Raw genomic sequence first — 9,802 nt, forward strand, 5'->3', positions numbered from 1 at the left:
ATTTCAAAGAGTAGAAAAGTAACAAACCATAGACTCAAGAAATTGCCACAGAACTAATAACTGGAGTCACCTCTGAACCTTGGTCTCACAAATGTCAAAGCTCATTTGTCACTGTTTTATTTCCACATCATAGTGTCTCACTATAAAGATCAATGGTTTTTCTCTGACACCGTCTACACACAGAATAAGAACGTGAGTTGCAAGGTTCCACAAAGTAAATACTGACACAGAAATGGTCCTCTGTGTCACTGAGAGTCTGAGCATCAGTCATAGCTTCTCAGAGAAAGAGTCACTGGAATTAAGATCTGAGGGATAGATGGGAGTTTGCTGGATCAAGACAAAAGCCTTATCTGGACAGAAGTACAGTAAGTACAAAGGACCAGAAATCATGTCCCCTTCAGGACCATACCACCAAGCATATAACTTCTACTTAGCTCCACCCACTAAATGTTCCTTCACTTCCCAGGAAACACCTTGTTGGGCCTATGAGGGACGCTGAAGATCTAACTGCATTTTTGTTTTCAAAGTATTTATTTATTCACTTTTACATCTTACTGAATAATTGTCTTTGCCTTTGTCCAAAGGTGCTAATGTATAAAGGCAAAATGTTATTGAAGTGAGTTAATATTTTCTTGTCAGTTTGAGAGGAGCAGTCATTCTGACAGACAAATACCACAGTGGAGTGGCCAATGCTACATACCTGCTACTCTACTGGACCCAGGGAACTATAGAAGTATACTTAGAAAATTCAAGGACCTGAAAATTCACAATGTGTTGTCTCTTAGATTGCTTTTTATTCGAAAAGTTGACTTGTCACGAGTCATTTCCATAGTATCTGCCAAATACAAATCATTTTATTATGATACCAGTCACAGAATCTGAAGTCAATTTAAAAACACGATTCCGTGAGCCACTCCAAATCTCCCAATTACATTATGATCCAAGGTAGTGGATCCACTGAGCTCTATATTTCCCTTAATTTTGATTAAGTTCTGAATTTTACATACTCAGTTTTTAAAATTACTACTCAATTTTATGTTTCAAGTAGCTTTAGGTTCCTAGAGAAAGTACCGAGGCTTTTGTAAGTACCCACCCCCATGCACACTCAAGCCCTCTATCCCTCACCATCAACATCCAACACCAGGATAGGTTCATTTTTTGAACTAGGCCTCAAATCAAGTGTAGGCTCTATGTATTTGTCTGTTTAGCAAATGTATAGTATTTCACAACATTTCTGGGCCTTAGGGTTGTACCACTGATCAAAACAGACATGGGTCCTTCCTTTGCTGTGAACTGTAATGACAGAATGTAGAAGGGAGTTTACAGTAGTACTCAATACAGTCCTGTAGTATGAGTGGTCAAGAAAGGTTTTCCCAGAGAAAAGCAACAGGTAAACAGATTTGAATGTTAAGTAGGAATTATCAAGGTAAAGATGTCAGGAGACTGCCAGGTAAATGAAATGGTGCATGCCTGGACTCAGAATGAGAAGGAACCAAGCATAGCTTAGGAGCGCCACAACAGAGGCTCAGACTCAAGCATCAGGAAGAGACAGAACCTACGTGGGATGGAGGCTGTGTTAGAGAGTTCCTTTTGTCTTGACCTAGAGTGATGTATCACAGTGGATGAATTTCACATGGGAAGTGACGTAAATAAATTTGGTTTTAAAACCATGAGCATGAGTAGTGGCAGCTACCTGGAACTGGGGAGGCAGTTTAGGAACATGTTGGGATAAAGCCTAGAAGTGATAACAGTGTGGTAAAGTGGTGGCACGCAGAGAAGCGGAAAAATGAGTAGGTGCTGTCAGTACTTGCGAGATAGGATAACAAGATGTAAGTGCCGACCTCATTAGGAAGAGAGCGTGCAAAGTTGAATGGAGTAGAGTCCATTCATTGAGATGGGGTAGGGATGGTAGTCATAAATTACAAGGGCTTAAGAGCCACTTTTTTCCATTTCAACTAATAGCCAGGAGTTAGGTAGCATTCTGTATCATTCACATCTGTATCACCAGATACAGCACCAGACACTGGCAGCAGGTTCAGCCCACCCAACGAAATTCAATGAACTTCAAAAGATTGCATTTTCTGCTAGGGATATGGAGTCATGGCAGAATGCTTTCCTAGCATGTATGAAGCCCAAGGTTCTTTGCCCAAGACTGGGGAGATCATAAAGAAAGCATTGCCCTGTCTGTCATCTGATATGATTTCATATGTTCATATTCTTATGTAGGGCACAACACATTGGCATATCAACACCCAAGGTTCTAAGTCTTGTTTCTAGCTCCTCCCTCCACTTGTTATTTTTATTTTAATGACTCACTGGCAATTACTACGACAAGTTTCTTCTTTCTATTCTCTACTTACTCCATAATAATAGGTTGAGCAGGTTTTTCTAAGCAGTTTCCCCTCCTTCTAGTGCTTGTGATTAGGCCAGTATCTCATTGGACAAATGTGTTCTCCAGTAATTGATGGTAAGGTTCACCCTTCTGATCCATTATGCCAGATTCGGTATGTCCTTAAATGTGGTATCTGTATTTCTCCCTGGCTTCACTCACCTTCCTAAGGGGCTGCAGTCATTTATAGGTATCAGTCTCCAAGTCATGGCCCACATCAAGACAGATTGGCATTACTTCCATCTTCCCCTCACCATAGCCTCTTCTGTTTCTCCAAGGCCTTTCCATCATTGGTTCTCTCCAATAGGAACCAGCAGGGAACTGTTGCGTATGTGTGCCAACTCTGTCTTTGCTTGCTTTCTCTTCCTTCCCTTTGCTTTTCATACATAGGCATCCAGATATCTGCTGAGTGCATGAGTGGGCAGGAAAACAAAGCCTAGCAAAGGATACTTTGTTTTAAGAGAGATAAAGCACTCATTTTTATTTTGGCCAGATAAATGATATATTTTTAAGTTTTCATAAATAAAATTATTGTTAATAATTTGGAGATAGGCTGTTAACTCTAACAGTAAAGTTAGTCCTTTGTGGGAGGCTGTACTATTTATTACCCATGACCCTGACAATACCAAACCACTTGAAAAAGTAACATTAAAAAATGAAAAGTTAGAATTATTGATTATGTCATGCTGCTGCCTCTTTTACACAGATCCAGAGTCTTTGCTCTGGTTGCCTATGAATGTTAGTTGACTATTTTCTGTAACTCGTCAGCTCCTCTTCTGGAGTTGCATAGGATGGCATTATTTTAGCCTCTGAGGTACCATATTACTATTGCACTGGACATTACTTCAGATTTGCAAAACGCATGACTATCATACTCATTAGTATTTCTGCAAAGCCCTCCTATAAGGTGGTTCAGCATTATTGAAGCCAAGCTTAAAAATAAGTATGCACTTATCAGGAAGATGCTGATATAGGATCCAAATGAAATGCCAATCAGCAGTAATGCACAACATTCGAAATGCTAGTTTCCCCAGATGCACCGCAGCAGAACTGTCAAAACTCCCTTTCATCTGATTTGAAATTGCCAGCCTCAGAAAATAATTATTTTATGAGTTCTTCCTTACAAAGGGTTTATGCTATTTGAAACTTGTGTATACAGATATTTAAATTTATGAAGACAATGTTTAAAACTCAAATAATTTAAAACTTAAGTAATTCACTTGTGTTCCCTTATGGCAAGGAACTATTCAATTAAGTAGATTTGGGATAGCCTCAAATTGTCCAGACCTTGCTTTTATCTATCATCTATTCATCTATCTATCTATCCATTTATTTAATTATTTATTTAGTTATTTATTGTTCCTTTCCCCCCCCCTGAGATAGTGCATCACTGTATAGCTCATGCTGTCCTAGAACTCACTTCGTAGACCAGGCTAGCCTTGAATTCACAGAGACCCACCTGTGGGTCTCTGCCTCCCAAGTGCAAAGATTAAAGGCATTTCCCAATAAACCCAGCCAGAACATGTTTTTTTTTTTTTTAAGATTATACTTTAGTTAGCCCAAATTATACAGCTATCATCAACAATAGATAGACCAGTTCAGTTGAATAATTTCTTTGAATGGGAGAGGGGACTCCACCCCATACAAGATTCAAAAGAGGTGAACAGGAACAGCCCAAGTGAGATGGTGTATATCAGTTAAGGTATGGCTACCTGCATGGCTGAGAAGTGCCTCAGCAAAAGGTTTAATGAGATGCCGGCATCTTCCTGGTGTTGGGGGAGCCTGGGAGGTGGTGCTGGGACTGTATAGAGAGGTTCCATAATGCCACCAAGTACTCAGGTGCCCCTGAGCTAAGGGCTGCTTTGTATCCCTTTCTTCTAAATTCTTGTTTCTAAATTCATATTAGAGACACAATTGCTAGTACTTAAGAAGGTGTCCATATTGGAAGACTGCCCTTTAAAGTAGTGATTAAGGGCACTGGGTGTGTAGCTCACTGGTAGAGCACTCACTTAGCTAGCAATGCAAGGCCCCTTGTCTAATCCTTAGGAAATCAAGAAAATCAAAATGAAAAGATAATGTAGTTAAAATGGGTCTAGTAAGGTCCCAAAGTCATCCTTAATTGCTACCCTTATGAGAAAAAGAAACAAGGGCAGACCTCCTAATAGTGCCATTCCTTATGGGCCAAGCATTCAAACTCCCAAGTCTATAGGGGCCATTCCTATTCAAACCACCACAGCTAGCTAGCAGGAAGATGAGAAAAAATCAGTTTCTATAGCAGGTAGCTGCATACCCAGGAAAGAATTGAAGAAGTGTCTCTGTTACCCATGGAGAAAGGTATAGATTTCAGCAGCAGACAGTAGCTTATGTCACTTGGACCTGTGGAAAAGACCTACGATCTTATGTGAAGACACAGGATTGCAGCGGCACTGCCTAGGTGACTTCCCATGCAGCACAGACGCTAATGCTGTCACTTCTCAAAGAGCGGCCCATGAATGCTGGTTAGAAATGCAAAATGCTGGAATGCCCTGCATTCCAGCCCTCTGACTCAGAAACTGACTCAGAAGCTGCATTTTAACAAGAATATCTGGCATAGGCTAGATTGATGATCCCACAAAGAGAAAGTTGGAAATCATAGCTTAAGTTGGAGGTGTGGGAGCATTGGGGGAGGGGGCAGGGTGAGCCCTGTGACCTTGCTACAGAAGTGCACCAGACTGTCGAGTGTTCCCACTTGACTCAAGGATAGGAAGATGAGAAACAGGAGTGGAGGAAGAGGCACTTGAGAAACTTGGAATTCAACACAGCCTTGCAAACAAACTTTAAATGAGTATCAGAGAAATTCAGATGCAAGCACCCAGTATGAAGAACCAGGCTGCTGTAACCCTCACAAATACCCTTGAGTCGTATCTAGGATTCTGAACTTCAGAACTGTTGACTTATGGAGATCACAAGGTAAGTGCTGACACAGCTCAATTCTTTGCAGAACTCTGGCGATTCCCAAAACTCTCCTCTGTGCCTTGTCTCGATCTTCACAGTGACTGTGCAGTACACAAAGCAGCTGTTATTTTAATCCTGCAAGTTAGGAGTTCAAAGGCTTGCCTACAACCCAGTGATTGTTTTTCTTCTTCCTTCCATTTTTGGTTAGTAATTCCCTGACACAGGATGAGGAAGAAAACGTAGGGTATGCCAGGATGGCAATTTAACTATGTGAGAGGCCAGCCCAGGGAGAGGCACACAGAGGACGGAGCTTCCAATGGCAACTGATATTTTTATCAGTACAAAGTGCTGGTTTTGTTCAAGAAAGGAATATTTATAGAAGTAATTGTTAGAGTAAGGAATACAGAAGCCAAATGAAGATAGGACGCTTGACGACATTGTCAGAAATGGGGAAGGAACTCATTTGGCTTCAGGACAGGGACTGTGTAGGCTCAGGCCGCTGGCTCTGCTTGTCCCATAGAATGACAGTGCTGGAGAAAGCCATTACCATCAGCTTGCCCCCCTTCGGCCTCAAGAGCCGTATATCCCTGAGTATAAGTACTAGTACTAGATGAGAAAAAGTATATAAGATACTAGTCTAGTTCTCTGAACAGAACACATTTCCAGTAGTTTTGTCTCTTACTAAATTTAACTGTAGATGGAAACGTGCAGTTGGCAATGCTCTAAACAGCAACGAGCACAGGAAGGAATTAGCCTACATGGACAGTTGTGAGTCCTTATCAGAGGACAGACTTGAGTGACATCATTTTTAAGAAGAGAAAGGCCGGGCGGTGGTGGCGCATGCCTTTAATCCCAGCACTTGGGAGGCAGAGGCAGGTGGATTTCTGAGTTCAAGAGTTCGAGGCTAGCCTGGTCTACAGAGTGAGTTCCAGGACATCCAGGGCTACACAGAGAAACCTTGTCTCGAAAAACCAAAAAAAAAAAAAGAGAAAGCCTCCTTCCTCTGCACACACTGATGAAAATTAATGTAACTTCTGATGATGCTTTCTTCCTCAGTGACATGCTCAAGTTATGGGCTTCTGAATTCTTCTATTTCTCATAAATGTACTTAGTAACTCTGGCTCTAGCATATGAGTGCCAAACAGTCATCACTCTTACCTTTAATTCTTACAGAGGAGAATAAGATCAAAGGCAAAACTCCATTTATGAGAAGCTTTGGCACAATCTATGAAGGTGACAGATATTCCACCTCCTAGAACCTTCTTGTTCCACCCCCCAAAAAATCTATATTTTCCTTTAGTATATTGATTTCTTGTTACAGAACAAGAATGGCTATTAAATATCTTTATTTGGTAGCTTGGGGTTACCAGTTGTGAGAGAGAAAAAAAAAGATATCAGTACTTAAAGGAGAGTTGGCGGGGGTGGATGGAAGGAGCCCAAGAGAAGGTAATCTGTATCAGTGAATGATTTACAGTTGACTGAAGGACCCAGTGACTCACCAGAGCAAGAAGAGAGAGCAAATGAGAAAAACATCCAATCCTGGGAAACCCTTTGATGGATGAGCAAGATTCTCTAACAAATGAGAAAGCACTTTCCCAGTAGCCAGCTGGCTTTTCTCATCTTTCTTTTTGGCTTGTAATGTAGTGGAAATATTCAGTGTAAGAATTTACAGAATATATGAACCAGCTGATACACACTAATAATAAATTAAAGTGTTCTGCTTTTGTGCTTTGCTTTGATGAGAGGACATTGATTTTTCTTTAGGGATGGGGTTGGATCTTCATTATCAAAATGTAGTTGGAAATTGTGTGGACTGATGAAGAAGAATGTTCTAAACGCTGTGTCCCCTCAGCAATGCAAATAACACTTGTATAATATATTTTTGCTTTCAAAGTGTGTTCACCCAAATTGTCTCATTTCATCTCATAAATAACCCAGTAAGATAGGTGTCATTATCTACATTTTATACTCGAGAAAAACCAAGGCTCCTGGAAGTTCAATTACAGCAGCATTCAAATGCTTTGCTATGCTGTCTTCGTTGACACTTCCAATTGATGTCATTCTGCTGTCACAATTCCCACACGGGGCTTGACAGTACAAAATACACCAATTCCAGTTAGAGAAACCATAAGAGCCACGTTTGAACGCACCTTTGCCTGTTTGACTCCTGATATACCTTGCTACCTGTGGTATCTTCTTTGAGACTTGCATCTTTAAAATGGAGTAATATATGGAATATAGAATGTAATGGCAATTTAAAATTCTGAGGGTTTAAGGGCTCAGGAAACGGCTCAGTTGGCAAAGTGCTTGCTCAAGCATGAGAACCTGAATTCAGATTCCCAGCACCTATGTGAAAATGATGATGGCACAAGTCTGTAAGCCCCAATGCTGAGGGATCTAGACACGTAGATCTCTGAAGGTCATTGGCAGCCAGCCTAGCAGAACTGAAGGCTTCCAGGCCCAATAAAAGACCCTGACTCGAAAAGTAAAGTGGAGAGCAATCAAGGAAGACACTCAATGTCAATTTCTGGTACACCACACACACACACACACACACACACACACACACACACACACACACACGTATACCTTGAAGAAGAACATGTACAGACATACACATGAACCATATATATATACACACACACACTATAAATTCTTTATATTGAACACCTTGAACACCCTTGGAATAGTTTTCATTTGGAAGAGCTATATAAGAATTGGATAAATTGAATACTTTAAGTTATCTATTGTCAAAGTACCTGTTCTATTTTAGCTTCTTTACTTCTGAACTCAAAGTGTTAGCTGGAATTATCTTGATTCCTCAGATGGGTACAATAAGTGATTCCGTTCCACGGATTATGGAAAATGTAGCATCTCCCCAGGAAGTCTTTGAATCCTAAAGAGTGTCTTCTATTTCTTAATCAGCTCATGGTCCAAACAGCACCTCTTTCAGATCTATTGTGTTCTGGAATGGTTTAGTTGTTCTCCTTAGTGTCTCACAGAAAATGAATATTTACACAAATTATATCAAGACATTTGCATGGAGCCAGGGCTGGTAGAGTATTTGCCTAGCATGCATGAATCTCTGAGTTAATCCTCATCACCACATAGAACTGAACATTAAGACTGATGCCTGCAATGCACTTGGGAGGTGGAGGTAGAGGATTAAAAATTCAAGATCATCCTCAATTACATAGGCCAGGGCTATGTGAGACACTGTCTCCCCCTCTCCCAGCAACAATCAAATGGCAATAGACCTTCAGTGAGGGATAGGACTTCATGTCTATCCCTGTCCGGTGCTGGGTTTTTGTCTGGCTTGATCTTATGTAGATCTTGTGTGTGCTGTTCCGATCTCTGTGAATTCATTTGCGCAGCTGACCTGCTGTAGATGGAGAACATTGTTTCCTTGAAGTCATCCACCATCTCTGGCTCTTGGACTCCTCCTGTTCCCTCTTCTACATAGATCCCTGAGTCTTCAGGGGAGAGATAGTATATAGACACCCCATCAATGGCTAAGCCTTCTGAATCCTTTTATTCTCTGCCCACTGAACAATTGTAGATCTCCATGCTAATTCCCATCTGCGGCAAGAAGAACCTTCTCTAAGGAGAGTTGAGAAATTCACTAATCTATAAGCATAGCAATGTTATTAGAAATAATTTTAATGTTAAAACCAGAATAGTACTAGGTTTACCTACTACTACTACATAGAGACCATGATCTACCTAGCTACAGGTTCTTAGCCTCATTGACGGTGTCAGGTATGGGTCCCATCTTAGAGAGCAGTCAAAAATTGATTGGTGACTTCTATAACATTTTCACCAGTATTGGACAAACCAGAGGGCTTATATAGCTAAGCAGATCATTATTGTAGCTTAAAACATTCACCTTATGTTTTTATTAATATATATTCATTGTATATTGCAATGGGCTTCATAAAGACAGTTTCATTAGAATACATATATCATGTACTTTGAACACACTCACCTCTTATTAGCATTTCCATCACCTTGTAATCACTTTGTATGTAGTTCCATTCTGTTCCAGAGAGAGAGAGAGAGAGAGAGAGAGAGAGAGAGAGAGAGAGGGAGAGAGAGAGAGAGGGAGAGAGAGAGATTACATGATGTTTGTCTTTATATGTCTAGTTACTTTGGTTTAAAATCCTTCTCCCTCCATGTTTGTATGTGGGTAGGACCCAGTGGGGAGAGTTACTAAACATAGGTTATCTCTATTAGGTCCCATTTTATAACCAAGAAAATTTAGGTCCAGAAAAGTTAACATACACTCAAGTCACCTAGTTTGGAAAGGATGAATAGTTTTCTTGGTTTCACTAAAAGACACAATGATACTTACTTTGGCAGGTTGTTAGAATTAAATGAATTGCAAGCAAGACACTAACTTAGCATCTGGAACACTGTAAAAAAAATACAACCTGTAGTAATAATAACCATGCCTACTCTCTCCATCACCTTCAGAGGAAT

The sequence above is a fragment of the Grammomys surdaster genome, unplaced genomic scaffold, assembly GCF_004785775.1.
Source record: "Grammomys surdaster isolate TR1022 unplaced genomic scaffold, NIH_TR_1.0 363, whole genome shotgun sequence".
In the NCBI taxonomy this organism is placed as follows: Eukaryota; Metazoa; Chordata; class Mammalia; order Rodentia; family Muridae; genus Grammomys; species Grammomys surdaster.